This window comes from Perca fluviatilis, chromosome 23 (assembly GCF_010015445.1).
Source record: "Perca fluviatilis chromosome 23, GENO_Pfluv_1.0, whole genome shotgun sequence".
Lineage (NCBI taxonomy): Eukaryota > Metazoa > Chordata > Actinopteri > Perciformes > Percidae > Perca > Perca fluviatilis.
The window spans coordinates 29,072,798-29,090,533 of NC_053134.1; the positions used below are offsets into that span (position 1 = coordinate 29,072,798).

At 39.3% G+C, this 17,736-nt stretch overlaps 1 pseudogene; it reads right to left on the reverse strand.

Moving 5' to 3' along the window:
* Window positions 1-10,313: 10,313 nt before the first annotated feature.
* On the reverse strand, window positions 10,314-13,273 carry LOC120553042 (annotated as a pseudogene).
* Between the last annotated feature and the right edge of the window lie 4,463 nt (window positions 13,274-17,736).

Consider the following 17,736-nt stretch of genomic DNA (forward strand, 5'->3'; position numbering starts at 1 on the left):
TAAATACTTTTTTTAGGATTTTCAGTTAGATGGGCTGACTGATTTAGAAAATTAAAATGATCATAGATCATATCATAGAAACATGGACTGTAGCTTTCAGAGTTTCTCGGTCTAAGCCAGTACAACATATCACAACTGGTTACCGGAGACACCTCCTCCCCTCCAGCATTATTAATAATGAAACAAAAAGATTTCTATTTGATGGTTTGCTCCTCTCTGATGCTCTGACCCCACTTTTGAAAAAGGCTTTTTCAAGGAATATTCCAGCTTGCTCCAATGAAGCGGTGGAGAGCATCTCTGTTTGAAAAAGGCTTTATTTGGATATGAAGACTGAGAGCACCTGACCGGCCCCTGTCTCCCGGACGCCATCTCAGCCTCTTCTGTCCCACCAATGCTGCAGGAGATGGTACAAAATATCAGAGGCTGTGAGGATTACGTCCTCAAACAAAACCTCTTCAGGTGCAACGGCTTCTTTAACGCGGAAGTGCCATGTTGTAACATAACTGAGGATGAAATAGCACACTCTTGTTGCCCTGAAGCATTTATTTATTTATCAGGATAAAGAACATCTCAACAATCCTGTCGTCATCAGGTTTAACAGCTGGCATGTGTACCTGCAGGAGTAACGAGGACAGGTGAGGACAGTCATCAAGTCATTGAAGTTAACAAAAAAAAATCTATTTAAAACAAAACAAAAAAAAAAAAAAAAAAAAAACACATTTTCAACATAAAAAAATTCAATTAAAAACAAAACAAAGAAAGAAACAAAAAAAAAAAACATATCTCTTTACAGACTGACCACAATTCAAAAAATTTAGATCCTGACCCCTCAAACAAATAAAGATTTTTAACTTCTCAGATTGTTTAATTCAAACAAGAATTAGTGTTTTACAAGAAAAGAAATAGCAATAAATCAGCTTTCCTAACTTGCTGATCATCTCACAACTACTAACAGACACCTTAAAGACAACCTATAATACATCTCCAAACCATCAATTAAAGTACATGAGATCAAACTGCAGCATTAATTGATAATTGAAAAGGACAGATTTTGATTACACGCATGCAGCCGCATAGTCTCCACATCTCTTCAACACTTTCAATTCGCACATATCTTTTACTATTGCACATTACAAGTTCATACTGTGACCGTTTGCGCATTCCTGTACAAAACTGTACAGATCTGTCATTTTAAAGGCAGATATATTCTAATTTTCCTTATAGTATTTGTCCCTTTTATTTTCTCTTACTATATTTAGCGTTATGCACCTAAACCTTGTAGCCTTGTCTGTTAAAACCAACTTGGCAATAGAGCAGATTCTGACAGTTTGCTTTTGATTTAAGACCTTTTTGAAAGAAAAATCTTTGAAAATGTATTTTTAATGGCAAACATTTCATGGAACTTTCGGCTGCTCATATTTCAATTTGATGATTTGTTCATAAATACATGTCTACAAGCTTCCTTCTACGCTGTAATTTGTGGGCTTGTTGTGTGGTTCTAGATGCAATATGTAGAACTGAAGACTTGGGGAGTGGCCACACCCTGGTTAGTAGTTATTTTTCAAAGTCAAGGTTAGGATATGCCCAGCAATGACGTAGCTCCCTTACCAGCTGGGAAAATGTGAAAAATTAACACTACCACTTCATTATACCGATACTTTCGGTGCCCTTTAGCAAGGCATTCCTCCCCTTCTGCCACTGCAGTGTAGCTCCACAGAGACCAGCAGGAGCAGTGAGCTGTACTGGGAAGCTCCCAGCACAGAGACAATAGAAGTATGATAATGCTGGAAAGTTTCCCGTGAATAAATAAAGGTTAAAAAGTTGAACACAGCCAAAGGCAAGCTATTAAAATATGCAGATGAGGTCCAGGTGGGGAAAAAAGTGAGATCACTTAAAACTGAAGGTCAAAGAAACAACTGCCACTTCTGTGCACATATTCACATACAGTTGTACACATTCACACTGTGAGCTGAGTAGGCCTACTGCGGGGCTCTTATTTTTGTTATATTAAAAGTATTTGTATGTTTACTTTAATTAAAAGTTGGTTTAAATCAGATCAGAAAAACTGCTTATTTGCACATTCCCTCTTTTTCTCTTCAGTTCATGAAACATTACATTTTGTAATACTGCTGTTTTACTGTAGGGTGACCAGATGAGAATGGGTAAAATTCGGGACAAGGTGTAACATGAATTTCAAAACTCCGACCAACTGACTGCGCTTTAACATCAGCAACATCCAATCCAATCACTCCTTCTCGTGGCTGCCTGCACTTAACATGAATTTCAAAACTCCGCACCAAGATTATTTATTATTTTTAATCAGTCTGTCTTGTAAACCCGAAAATACAAATAAAAAAACATTAAAATCATGAACTCAGGTGATTACGGGAATTACATGAACAGTTTATAATGTTCAATCAGACTATAACTACTCCAGAGTCTGCTCTTGAGACTTTTCTAATTTTCGGCACAATTAGGGCAGGGTTCGGGATTCGGGACAACTGCTTGGATTTCGGGACTGTCACGGATTTTTCGGGACATCTGTTCACCCTATTTTACTGTAAACTGCAATGAAAAATTTTGTTTTGCACTAGGAGACACAATCACTTTTAAAAGGTTATAAAGTTTAGGTGACAGTCTGTTTTAAAATGATCAGCTCTTTTAAAACAAATCCAGGAGATTTTCAGTTTTCTGTGTTGCTTTTTCTGCTATGTTTACCGCGTTCACTATCTTAGCTAAGCATGTTAGCATGCAAGCATTTGTTAATTAGCGGCAAGTGCTCATGTGTTGTTCACTTTCATTGTCGGTCAGTAGGCTACTGCCTGAATCTGCTCTATGAAAAGTTAAAGTTGTTAAAAAAAATGCACTGAGCACAGGACCCATTTTCATTTTTAAGGTTACATTGTTCTGTCCTTGTATATACGCGAGTGTTTTAAGTGAAGTTTAAAGGTCCCATGGCATGAAAATGTCACTTTATGAGGTTTTTTAACATTAATATGAGTTCCCCAACCTGCCTATGGTCCCCAGTGGCTAGAAATGGCGATAGGTGTAAACCGAGCCCTGGGTATCTTGCTCTGTCTTTGAGAAAATGAAAGCTCCAGATGGGCGATCTGGAATCTTCCCTTTATGACGTCATAAGGGGAAAGGTTACCTCCTCTTTCTCTGCTTTGCCCGCCCAGAGAATTTGGTCTGCCCATGAGAAAGAGAGAGACATCATGGCGTTTCCAGCGCGAAGCATGGCAGTTGGTCAAGGCCACACCCCCACCCTCCACCTTGCCCCCTTTTCCCCTTCTCCTCAATAGCTACAAACACAGAAATGGCACATCCTAAGGAAAGCTCATTGTGGGACTGGCTCTAGTGGCTGTAATTCTGCACCAAGGCTGAATTTCAGGAAAGATACTTCAGATACAGTATTAGGGGACCACTAAGGTCTATATAAAAGAGACTTCAGATACAGTATTAGGGGACCACTTAGGCCTATATAAAAGAGACTTCAGATACAGTATTAGGGGACCACTAAGGTCTATATAAAAGAGACTTCAGATACAGTATTAGGGGACCACTAAGGTCTATATAAAAGAGACTTCAGATACAGTATTAGGGGACAACTAAGGTCTATATAAAAGAGACTTCAGATACAGTATTAGGAGACCACTTAGGCCTATATAAAACCATCCAAAAAGCAGCATGTCATGGGACCTTTAAATAAAAGTTATCCCATTTATTTATGTTCTCTTGTCTTTATTTGCACATTTGGTATTGAGGTAATCCAAAAGTAACAGAAAGAAATCAAGTTACGTTACTTTAAAGCAACACTAGAGAACTTTTCCCGCTTCAGTCCCTCTACAGGTTGGAAGTGGAATTGTCCGTTACATTACATTATGCAAGTTTGCCAGATCGGTTAGCTCGAGCTGTAGATCCAATGAGACAACCTGTAGGGGGACCGAAGCGGGAAAAGTTCTCTAGTGTTGCTTCAACACTGTAAGTATGTAACCTTTAATGAGGGGTCTTGAATTGACTTTGTATCATTTTAAAAGGCCCAAAATGTTCTTCCTAACCCACCAGCTCAGTGTGCTCAGCCTCTGGGAAAATCAAACCAGCAACCTTCATTATCTTCCTCAGGTCACCTGGTGAGTCATCCTGTCAGGAAGTTTAGACAGAGCAGTCACAAAAGTTTAGTGGAACCTTTCCTCCATTGACATCGAAGTCTCAGCTCCCCCACTGTCATCCTGAATATATTCCAATAAATTAATGAATATTCATTGGCCCGCTATTAGCATATTGTTAAGGATATTAGCATAGCCAGTGACATAAACATGTGTGACAGGGAGCAGATGAATCAGAGGGCATGAAGAAAGAGAGGGCAGATCGGGGCCTGGAGGGGGGCAGCAGGTCGGCATTCATTACTATCATGAGCACGGAGGACACAGGAAGGCCTGACAGGGAGAGGTAGCAGCAAAGGAGACATTTCACAACACTGAGATTAAAGTAAAGTCCAGGCAGAGTTAATTTAGAGGTAGACATAATCTGATGGAGCCGGGTGGAGCAAAACCCCAGACTTCCTATTACTTACAACTGTGACCAAGGAGCAGCAAGAGGATGCTAGCTAGACTTTCAGAGTAATGGTCTTTATAAATAGCTTTAACCAGATTTGCTTAACATTGGGTATTTTGTTAACTTTCTCTGCATTATAGACACTCATTTGGCAGATTACTTCGCACAGAGTTTTAATTAACCCTTGTGTTGTCTTTCTGTTGACCATGAACTTGTTTCAAAGTTTTTTTTTAATTCATGGTCAATACACCTAATGTATATGACATTATACCTTAATCTTTGAGCTAAAAAGCAGAAATTATAAATTAGTCTGACTAATGGCTAAGATCAGTAATCTTCAAATGCTGTAAATTGAATAAAACAACCAATATTCAATGAAAGTAATCATTTATTTTACTGGTGAAGAACGTTGTATGAGTTCCAGACATTATTTTAGGGCAGTTTGGTTGAAAAAAACCTTTTTGACCCGAGGACAACACAAGGGTTAAGCCTTGATCTCCGGAAGTCAACCACGTCAAGTTCAATCTTACCCAGATATTCCCCATGTTATGGTGACGGGACAGAGGCCATGTAAAATTACCTTTTAACCAATCCAGAGCTGTGTGTGGAACAAAAACAGAAAATAAAAAAATGGAAAGGTGCATCTTTACATCACTATAATAGGACTAATGGCACTTAATGAATTACAGTTACAGTTACCAGGTGTGCACACACAGCCACAGAGAGAGGCAAATGCCGTCATGCTGTCGTGAGATGCCAGGTAAGATGAAGCTCTGAAATGCAAATGTACTCAAAGATAAAGCCCATGCATTTTTCATGGTGAACACGGCAGTTTGGCTCCTCTGATATGGCAATGAGCGCTTATTGTCCTGTGTGCTCAGCTGGGCGTGCGACCATGGGCACAAATGCAACCCGCACCTCACTCGCTGGAACCGATTCAGCTCTCCACTGCAGGAAACATCAGCAGTGTTCGAAATCGCTCCCTGTCACGGATATACTGCACTATATAGTGTGTTCGCCATCTTGTAGTGGGGATCAAATATCCCCCGCGGTTAATTTTGTTCACTCTATAGTCCGCTATATTGTACCCACAATGCACAGCTAATTTGAGTGTATATACGATGTACCCTACATTTTACTCCCGTACACCACAATGCAATGCGGCCTTGTTTTCCCGGAGGCGGAGAAGAAGAATCAGAAGCATCCGCAAAAAACTAAACAGTAGAAACGTATATAATGCTAATAAAGTTAAAAACATTTGCACATTTGGAAGTGATTCTTCAGAAATCACTGTTGAAGACGAAGTCTGTTCACCAACCTAATGTAATTATACTCTGAGCCAAAACATTTTCATTCCTAACTTGTCACAAACAGATGCTTGGTCAGGACCCTTTGGCATCATTTTTCAACGTGCAGGGCATCGTTATGGTTTAGGAAAAGATCATAGTTTGGGGTAAATAAGTTAGTTTGTTGTGTACATAAACAATATTTGAAATGTTTTAAAAACTATATAGAGAATATTTTACAATGGTACTGGTATTTCTAGTACTGGTATTTAAAATGTAAAAAGTGGTACATGTTTTCAACATATTGGAGCATGTATGCAAATATACAAAACATGTAGCACATTATCCATATGCTGATGTCTTCATGTCTGTGTGTGAGTGACAGATAATAACTCACCTTAGAGAATAGTGGCTTCAGGCACGAAGCAACTCGTTACTGTCAGTATCTAATTAAAACAGCCACGGCCGGGTAGTTCAGCTGTCTTTTAATGAGCTGTTTGCCTGATCGCTGTCACCCCTGAGCGGAGGCAGCCATCTATCCAAACACCCTAAAATGGAACAGCTCACTCAGCTGAAATGAAACCTGAGGGGACCTTCAAGGGCACAGCAAAGTGCAGGCTCGCCTAAATCTCACGCCACTCACTCCCTCTGACCTTCTATCTGTATGCAAAATCTGCTGCTGTGATGCCGCCTTGCTGTCACCTTTTTTTCAGGACATTTATCCCTGATTTATCTGTGTTTGTTATTGCATCTCAGATTTCTGTGGCATTTGACCAACTTTCAAAAGCCTTTTTCAACTGATCAGAAGGAGTTTAGTTGACTGACTGTGGTTGCAGTTTCATTATATCAAAAGAGAGACTTTGGGTTGCATTGGTGGAAGCTAATTCAGATCCTTTACTTCCTTTACTATCAGCAAAATGTATAAAGTACTTAAAGTAAAAGTACTGATTTTGCAGTAGAATGTTCCCTGTCAGAGTTTTCCTATTATATCAGATGTTTCTGGATTAATATTCCTGCTGCATTAATGTGCATGTTGCATTTTACTGCTATAGATGTTTAAAGTTGTGCTCATTTTAACCCTCTTTATATACTATTGGGTAGTTTAATCTACAGCAATATATCATCTTCTATAAAATCATCATATGTTTGTAACGTCCCTATGAGAAGCACGTATCTCTAAAAAGTCTTTCATGGTGTTCACATAAAGGAACACTTCATCCTCCAGTTCATCTCAAACATTCAACATCAGCACATCTGGGGATAACTGGATTTCACTGGACAGGAAGGGGAGGAAAAAAAATCATCTGAAAAGTAAAGCTGTCAGACAAATGTAGTGGAGTAAAAAGTATAATATTTACCTCTGTTGTAGAGGAATAAACCAATAAAGTACCAAAAAATGGAAACATTCAAGTAAAGTACAGGTACCTTGAATGTGTACTTGAGTAAATGAATTCCGCATTTTATATTATTATTGCTTACTTCTTCTTTATCCTGCTTAGATGCATTCACAAGATGCTAATAAAGGAACCATGTTATATTATATGAAGCAGATTAAAGCAGAAATAATGTGGTAGAGCCAGAGAGAGAGAGAGCAAAAGAGGAAGAGAAAGAGAGAGAGAGAGCGAAAGAGGAAGAGGAAGAGAAAGAGAGAGAGAGAGAGAGAGAGAGAGCAGTTATGTTATATGGTTATTGAAACATCAGAGATGTGAGTGTATACAGTGTGTGTGTGAGACAAAAAGACAGGGAGATATAGATAGATGCATGGAGAGAAAGATGGGAGTCTATATTTTATTTATCTATGGTTAAGTGCCAGTGAGAGCTGCAGTAAAACTGCTGGATGAAACCATTTCACTGGAAGAACAGAGCGTCCTGTAACTCTCACTCTGTTACCTGCAACATGACAGGCCCATGATTTTATATATATTTTTTAATTAAAACATAACTCCTATAAAAAGCATTGTGTGATGTATTGTTTTGGTGCAATATCATTAAAACTGCTACAATGAATCAATAACCCAAAGGACCACTTACTAATAAAACATTTCTAACATGAACTCTTATTATTACAATTAGCTATTTATGTGATTGTTATTTTCTAGTTTTTAGTTGTAGTTTAACGGTTTTAATTCATTCATTCACATTCAACACTGCCAATAAAAAAATATTTCAAAAACACTTGCATTGCAGGTGAAAGTGAAAAACAATGTTTTCCATTAAACCATCTTGATTGATTCATTAATTGATTTTTGTTTCGGTCTTTAAAATGTGCATTTATACAAAACTGAAATATAACCTATGACAATAAAAACGTTAAAGACAGATATGTATGCGTACATACATACATATACATACATACATATACACATATATATACTTTAAATGTCCTATCTATTTTAAATGTCAGTGAATAGATTCAATGCAACAGTTGTGTCCAAAACCTTGTTGTCAAATGTCAACCTTCATTTCTCAGTCTGTTGCTGCCCTCTGCTGACTGTGAATATAAATATTGTACTGATAACAGCATTTCCACCTTACAGAAACGGTGGTCAAGTATTAAGCTCCTTTATACCACTAAGGTTCACATGTGGTGTCAGAATGATCTCTTATGCTATAACTCATGACATGGTCAAAAATATGCACAAATTATAAAACATATGCTTATCTTACAAGAAAGGCAAGAGTCGGCACACTTCCTGCAGAGGCTTCAAGGCTTCAGTGTCTGTAACAGGATGCTGCAGATGTTCCACCAGTCTGTGGTGGCAATAAATGGATGAACGTGCCTACTGGGCAAAGGCAGGGTACAAACAATCTCAGAAGCCATGGAGGTTACAGTTCACACAGACAAAAAGCACATCCCAGCTATTCAACAAAGAAACTTTACGAACTGTCAAAGCAGTCTGTGGAACATTTTATTTTAAATGCAGGCTTGTAATACATTAGTTTGCATTAAAAGTTTATTTTACAAGTAACAATGATTAAATGCTAATTTCTAATAAAAGCAAGTTTATTGTTAAGCTTTTCATTACAATGTTAAACGTACAATATGTAACTTTCTGCCGCTAGGGGTCTCTCAACCAAAACAATGGACGGTAAAACTGGACTTTTGATGACGTTGTGAAGTTGCGTGGAATTATGGGAATTTTTAGTGTTAAACACCTTCACTGCCAGTTAGAATGCATCAGTTCACGGACGAGTTTACCCATTCAAGTTTATTCATGTTATTCTAATAAAATAGCTGCAGTTTCCCCAACATAGTTACGTTTTTCTTGATTAGATTTTTATTTGTAGCTGACCAGTTAGCTAGTGAGCCAGCAAGCTAACAGTAGCCAGCAGCTAAAACACAAAATATTTCACATATCAATGTCACCTTTTGGATGGTTTCAACACTGGGGCGGACGGGGTTTGTTGTAACGCTAGCAAGCTACTAAACGAGGCTGAGAGACGGGTGTGGGTGGGGATTATCGGGGAAATCTCCGCGACAGCGAGCCAGGTCGATCGATACCTGTTGTTGCCCGGAATTATCTCCCCTTCACTTTTCAGTAATCTTAACTTTTCGTTTTGGTGCTTAACCCACCTTTTGTCGGGTTAATTTAGCTAACCGTAAAGACAGCTAAACGCGAAGGGGGGAGGAATTCGGCAGGGAGGAGATTTTCGGCACATACACCGGTAGCGCTACGGAGATGTAGCTAGCTACCGCTATGGATGGCCGCTGTTGTGACTCGGTGCTGGGTCTGATATTGTCTGTTTCCCGACGTTTAATTAAACTGCCGTTAGCGTCATAAGCACCAGGCACTGGAGATAAGTTCTGGCCGGGGGTTGCATATGGAAGTAGCTGTCTGATAGCTGACTGGGGGCTAACGGTAACTAGCTAGCTTTATGTCTCAGGGCTGTTGTCAGCTGTCATCCCGACTGAGTCTCTCTGCGCCGGGGGAGTGAGGCAGACAGACCGGGGTGTGCTACTTTGGCTAAATTAGCATTAGATTAATCGTCTATCTATACAGCTAACGTTAACGTTACTAGTGAAGTTATTCGTGGGTTAGCTCAGTCCTGTTAGCTGTGGTTGAAACAGTCATACTAAAAATAACTATTAGCGTGTTGAACAATGTTGTAACCTCAATTTTACCCACAAAGCTTTAGCATCAACGTTAGCACATTGTAGTAACGTCAAGCTGGTATCGATATTGAACTTTCAAAATAGATAAGGTCTCTGTTGTATTACTGTGATAAAAAGTGGGATGTAATTAATCACAAAATGATGCTGTATGGCAAAAAAAAAAGCAGTATTACGGTTACAAGTATTTTTTTTCTGTGACATTGTATGGTTTACAATTACTCCTGAACGTATCATCTTGGTGCTGGTGTTCTGACGGAAGTTAGAGTAACTGGAGGGTGAAAGGTTATATGACGCCACTGACGGGCGACTAAAGGAAACGTGCCGTGTCTGAAAATAAAATAACAGATTTCTCTGGGTTTGACATTTGGTGGAAACATTTAGGATAGTGTAAGAACACAACTCATAAAAATATATAACATAGGTATGGTCATTTTTAGACATTTTAAAGCAGAAATGTTACATATTGTACCTTTAAGGGTAGCCACAATATGTCAGGTACTGTATAACATAGAACCTTTTCCATTCTTCTCTCAGGGACAGGGAGTGGGATCAGGTACAGGTTCACAGGGATCCACCACACCCCGGACTTCTCCCATTTGGACGCTGCTGTAGTTTCCAGAGATGGATGTCCATGAGATTCCCCCATTGTTGTAGGTGCGCTTGAGGCGTGCAGTGTAAGGGATGTCTGCTCCGTACTTATATCCCACCAAAGTGACACGGCAGGAGTGGTTTGGTGGGACATTGACCTCAACAGAAACAGTGCTGGTGGTGGATTCGGTATAAGTGGTCCCCTCTGTAAACTGGAGTTTTTTTTCCACACTAAACTCAATACCTGTGGACAGGATTGAGGGGATTTGGGCAGTGATGCTAGTCTTGACTCCCACTGTGATTGAAAAGCTGGTGTCCCACGTTTGCTCCACTTGGATTGTCTTTGAGACGGTAGCTGTCGCTGTGACTGACTGACACTCATAGTTGGTGATGAAAGACTTGCGCATGGTCTCTGGAGGATAATCAATGACTTTAACACCATCAGTCTTATACTTGACATCAGACATGTCCTCGCTGTATATATCTTTGCTAATGCTCAGGACCTGATAGCTGTAGTACCAATACTCATCCCCATCATACGGAAGGTAGAAGACCTTATCTTTAACAACAACCTTCCCAAGACCATACTCGTTCTTTCCAACATATATATTGCAACCAGAGCAGGTCTCAACAGCATTCTGAGGAACTGAACCGGAGTAGCCATCTTTCCATTCCATTAACTCAAAGTTGTCTTTGTTTACCAGGATCTCAAATGGCCAAAGTAAAGAGCTAACATACTCTTTCCCTTTAAAGGTGTAGTAGCAGTAAGGACCCATGCCATGGTTGTAGAAACCAGCCTGGCCAAAGAATTGGCGGACATAGTCGGGCGTCCAACATATTGGTTGTTGATGAACACAGCTCCATTGGGAAGAGAGCCATTAAAGATCTGCCATTCCAGGTTGGTTTTATCAAACTTGATTGAGGACACCCGGTCCAGCTTGTCCTCAATATCTGGAGGAGTTGGAAGAGCTTGATTTGTTGATCCGTTAGCAGTGATCTTAGGAACTCTGTCCTCCAGACTTGGGTTTAGCAGGACTGTATAAAAGAAAGGAAAAATAGTATAAATAGTAAAAGTATAAACCACATGACATCAGTAATCAAATGATGTATCCATAATATGTATCAGCTAAAATTGTAATAAAGGCTATAGGGCAAAACAAAACCGGCCAATGGAGAGCAAAAATGCAAATAGTTTACCTCAAAATAGTTTTTAAATCACTTACAAATCCTTCCACTGTCCAAAGTGAAGCCAAAATATTCTGGATAAGGGTGCTGCCATCTTGTAATCTTGGAGCCAGATTTTGCCAGTAGTGATCAGGCAGTAGAGCTGTGGTATCGAAGTCCTGTTCATACAGCTTCCTGACCAATTGAGTGTCAATCACAGCTGTCTATCATGATGTTTCACCCTTTTTATAGCATCACATATCTAAACAAAACCTAAACTTATCAGAACAATGAACAACTAAACAAACATCAGCGTGATCAGACTTAAAATGACAGAAACCATCTTTATGAAAAATGTATTTAACGTGTACTTTGACTTTTTAGTTTGGTCAATGTCCCACATTGAAGCTAACATGAAGGGAGCTGGATTTATGACATGTAATGCAGCCAGCCACCAGGGGTTGATCAAGATGTTTTGGCTTAATTTACATAGTCTACCTAGTCTGCCTCAACCCCTTGCTCAGACATGAGTTGCAATGGTTAGCATATCAAGCTAACTACTGTACTAATAGTCTTACTGAGGAAAATGTCATTAGCTAACTACAGTTAACCTGACGTGGTCATACTCAGATTCTAGTCAGAATGTGAACTTCCCGACCTTGAATGTTGTGGGCGGGGCTAAGTTCGGCTGGCATCCAGGCTAAACTACAGTAGCTTGTGAAGACAAATGTAACCTAAAAAAAGTCTATAGTATGTTTTAAATGTCAATGTGGGGCTTACAGTAATAAATATGAGGAATAAGGTACATACTAATTACAGTGTATTACTTTCGTAAGTATATGAACAGGTCAGGACAGCCTGAACTATTTGGATGTCTCAGCTCCAAAGAGGTGATTTCCGTAAATTGTCTCTCAAAACCAAAAAGGTACAGCTGTAATACTAGCAAGTTAAATAAGTTTTAATAAATAATTCAAATATGTTATCTAACAATAATAAAGTGAATTCCTTTTTCCCTCTCTTTTCCTCTTTCCTCCTATTTTCATACACATATTTTTGCTCTCTACATTTTGTGTAAAAGCAATTTCTATCCTCATCCCATTTAAAGTAATACATAAATGAGGACAAAGTAACAGCAACGTGGGAAGTTTTAGTTTACCTTCAGTGTAAATAACAGGCAGGGCTAACAGCAGCAACACTGGCAGCGTCATCTGCAAATGAAACACAGAACAAAATAGTGTTTCTAAACAAATCCAGACTTGGTGAAAATATCAGAACATCATATCTTGAGCCACTGAGATGGCTAAAAAGGCAGTGTTTGTTTTAAAGACAAGACTTTGTAATGCGGAAGATGAGAATTATTGACTTATCTGTTTATGCATCTGAGAAAATTCAAATTATAAGTAGTATTGCAATGATTGCTTTTTAATTAGGTTAGTGGCGGTACATTTCTTGTATAAATTAACTTTCTACTTCTAACCTACTATAAAAAGTGGTTGAAATGTATCTAAGCATTACTCACCATCAGATTTATGAACCATTCCAACGTATCCAGGCAGATATACCTGCCTTATTGCCTAATCAAAAACAAACACACTCTCACTTTATCTGGGCTTTGACTTTGACCATTAAATATTGGGGTAGAAGAAATCAATAAGACTAAAAGTTTATCTCTCTTTTATATCCTTAATTGTGCGGCCAATTCGTTTTATTTGCAGTTTATTAATATCTAATGCTACAAACTGCTCTAAATTCCACTCACACTAAGTTCATTGTATACCCAGGATCTGTATTGACTTTCTTTTTAAGCCTTATCTTTCTTTTTACTTTCAAAGGTTAATAATCTCTTAAATTTATATTACATATATAATTTACACGTGAAAGGACTAGGACAACTTTATGTCATGTTCTGTTTGTTTGGCATCACAATGCTTTTTTTAATCTTTGGATTGTATTATTTACAATGCATGTGTTATGTCCCATTGGATCAAGGGCAAGGACAAACAAATAAACAGACAACATAATTGGGACATCCTTCTCTGTAATCACTGAAGTTAAAACATGTTGTTGAATAATAAACACGTGAATTCACATCATCTAAAATCAACACAAAGAACGTGCTTATTCCCAACTTAAAATATTGAACTGCAGTATAATATACTGACTTTGTTCTGAGTGCTGTAGGGAATGAGTCCTAAAACCCAGAAATAAGTTAGTATTTCTGCACTTCCGGTTTCCTTGTTATGAAATCAATGTTTTTTTTTCAAATGGCTTTTTGGTTAGATGCCCGTAGGCATTTAGTTAACACAAGCTTAAGAGATTTTCACGTTTTTTTTTCCTACGACATAAAACACATCAGTAAATACCCCACTCATGAATGTTGAAGCTTTTTTTACGTGTCTTAAAAAAGGCGGTTGCTAACAAGTGGATACATGATACCTCAGAGGCTGTCAAGGACATTAAACGCCATCGTCAGCTTAATGGTGGTGATGTTGGAGTCATGTGATAGTGCTGTAGTTATAATTTATAGCAGCCTACACATGATTCAAGGTAAAACCACTCCGCATGGCTGTGCTATTGTTTTTCTATTATGAGACTGTTGTGGAAGTTTCTGTTTGCAGCAGGAGTCAATTTTAGAAAGTTAGACTTGTGAAACAAAATAAAGACATTTGCAAACTAAACCAAGTTAGGTTTTTGTATTTTATTATAAACTTGCAAGAATATAGGAGTAACACAGGTTTCACAAAGGGCACGACAGCTCAGTGTGGAAAATGTCTCTTCAACGAGTCAACAGGAAGACTGAGCTTAAATACATCTTCAGAGTGACAGCACATAACTTGGCTTATCATGACTCTTCATTTCTCACAGGCAATCTGATACACATAAAGACAATCTAAAAGCACAGGAGACATCTTGGAGCCATATTCGCCTCCTCCCCCCTGTACAACTTTGAGCCCCCCGGTTATATCTCAACTGGCATGGGAAAACTGAATCTGCACATAGAGATAGTTTACTGTGACCTTGTACTTTTATCGGTTCAGACAAACAGTGCTCACATTATATGTTCCAGACTTTGTGAGAGAAACTAAAACAGAAATAAGTTAAAAATATAAAAGAATCATGCTTAAATGTAATTTTGCCATTACAAGACACAACCTGGAGGAAGCATTACGCATTGGCATGGCGCACCGCATGAAATTACCGCTAAGCACTGCTCTCAAAGTTCAAATTATCACAACTTTTAACTTGTTGGCGCTGATCTTTGAAGGTGCAACCACCTTTTGCAAAAACCACAAATACCTGCGCTGCCCTTTGTCTCTGATCTGCGCCCTTCCTCGCGGTTGTACCGTATCTTTTTTAGCAGAAAACAAGCTGCATCTATATTGGAGCAATAAAAGAACAGAGCTGTTTCATTTCTGTTAAAGCCTTATCTTTATGCTTTCAAAGGTTAATAATCTCTTAAATTAATTTAAGGGAAAAGAAAGAGAAAGAGAAATGTCAACTTTATGACATGTTTGTTTGGTATCACAGAAACCTTTTAATCTTTGGATGGTATAATTTACGATATACTATATCAAGTTCAAGGCCAAGTTGGATCAAAAGCAAGACAGAAAAAGACCTAAATTGGAACATCCTTCTCTGTGATCACTGGAGTTATACAATCCTGCTGAATAAACAGGATAAACTCTTCATATTCGTATATGAATTAATTCATTTTCTGTAGCATTTATCCTAGCCAAATTAGCACAACGGAAGCAGGTAAATAACTTCTAGCCTGAAAACTCTTAAAACTAATTTGAGCCTGCTATGTCCAGTCATAACTTACTGATAACATTGCTGATAAAATGTGTAAATCACCAGGAGAAATTGTGCACCTGTTTGATAGCCATAGGCTCTTTTGCTTTTCTTTTGTCAGTCTTTATTCATGCAGCACATATAGAGCTGAACTTTCTTACTGTTACTTTCTTTTCTTTCTGTTTTCTTCTAATCACGAAACATTATTGTTTTTTGGCGTCACAGAAGCTTTTTTGGATTTTATCATTTACAATGCCCCTTTACAACCATTTCCTTGTTGGATCAAGGGCAAAGAAATATCCCTATTTGTAAGCATTGTAGTTTCACATATCAATTGAATAAACAAAATAAACTCTTTCGATATACATTATGTTATCATATGTAATAAGTCCCTTTTCCCCAGCATTTATCCAAGCTAAATCAGCACAAAAACGTGAAGCTGCTATTTGATTTTAACATCACATTTTATAAATATATTTTGAGAAATGTTTTAAATAACAAGGTCACATGAGACACAGCCATATTCTAACTGGGAAACTATATTCTCAGAAGGCGAAGCACTGCTACTTCTGCTACTTGGACGGAGTGATTTGCTCGCAGCACCTGAGAAGCCCCGTGGTGAGGAGCAGAGAGTAACAATGGTGCTTTTCAGGTGTTGCGCTAATCACTCTGCCTAAGTAGCAGTGCTTCGCCTTCTGAGAATATAGTTCCCAGTATGTATACGGTTAGAAGATGGCTGTGTCTCATGTGACCTTGTTATTTGTACACGCTGTGACTATACAAATCACAACATGTAAATAGGAAAATGTTGGCGTTATTTTGTCAATTATTGGGAGCAGTAGGCTAGTTGGAGCTGGTTACCTCCAGGATCTGTGCTAAGCAAGGCTAGCGGTGGGTGCGTCAGACAGAGTCACACGGAGGTTGTGCACCACTCTATTTTTTTCAGCGGTGCGCGACAAAGTGGAAACAGGAAGCATGGACGAGTTTGAGGGCAACCGGATGCCAGGACTCTCAGAGTGACTGCAAGTCTCTCTTGTAAGCTTACTGGGTTAAGATGAGGTCTTTTATGGCGAATTAAAGGCTAGATGCGACAAAGCAGGTCATCGAATCAAATCAAAACATTGACGTCAATGCTGCTGCCAGTTCTGCCATTGTTTACCTTTTTCTTCTTCTTCTAGTCCGTAGAAATAGCAAAGTCGGTAGCTTTTCTTCATTAGCGCCACCTCTGTTCAAGAGAAGACTGCAACTATGTCGCGACCACCACGCGCGAGTATCAATAGTTACGGTGCTCCCATGAAGTCACATTTGCGTGCGACAGGTCAGCTGCGGCGAATATACCGGACGTATTAATGGTTGCTAAACCGCTGGAAAAATAGTTGGCTTGGGCGAAAACACAGCAATGAAGGTTATACAGCAAAGAAAAAAACAACTTAACACCAGGAGTAGGTGGCGCAAATGCTGCCTTAGGGCCGTTACAGAGTCAACGCATCGGTACGCATACGCGTCCGCAAGGCTACGCATCGCTACGCTTCAGCCGCCATTATGCGTCGATGCGTAGCCAAATGTGTTGTCCCAGTTTTTGATACGCGACGCGCCGATGCGCACAATACTATGCGTTGTCGGTGGGGGCGACACTGCACGTATTGTACATTAAAAATATTGAATCAACATATCTGTGCAATTTCGTCAAACATAGGACTACTGAGTCACATTTTTCGGTATGTATCAACGTTGTGTGTAGTCTATGCTGTGTCCTCCTCAAGAGGCAAGAGAGAGACCCAAATGTATCTATATATTTTTAAAACCTGCTAAACCATTTATAAGCGACCTTTTATCAATGTATTGGTCAGTGCTACCCAATCGTAGCATACTGTACTGGTGGGGAAACGAGCATCTGATAAAAAGAAATCAGCCAGCCAGCTGCTCCCTGACCATAGGTATATATGCTCCCTGACAAGAGCCACTCTCCGGGAGGGTCTGGCTCTGCCGACCGAACACCGTGGAGCACTCTGCTACCCCCTGTTGCGTGGGCGGTGTATTGCATTTCACGCATCGCCCGTGACGCTTCGGTTTACTTGCGTCCGCTGTTTAGACTATGAAAGGGAGCGCGTCGCTCGCGTTGCTTGTTCGCGTTGCTTGTTCGCGTTGCTTGTTCGCGTTGCTTGTTCGCGTTGCTTGTTCGCGTTGCTTGTTCGCGTTGCTCGCGTCACTCGCGTTGACTCTGTAACGGCCCTTAAC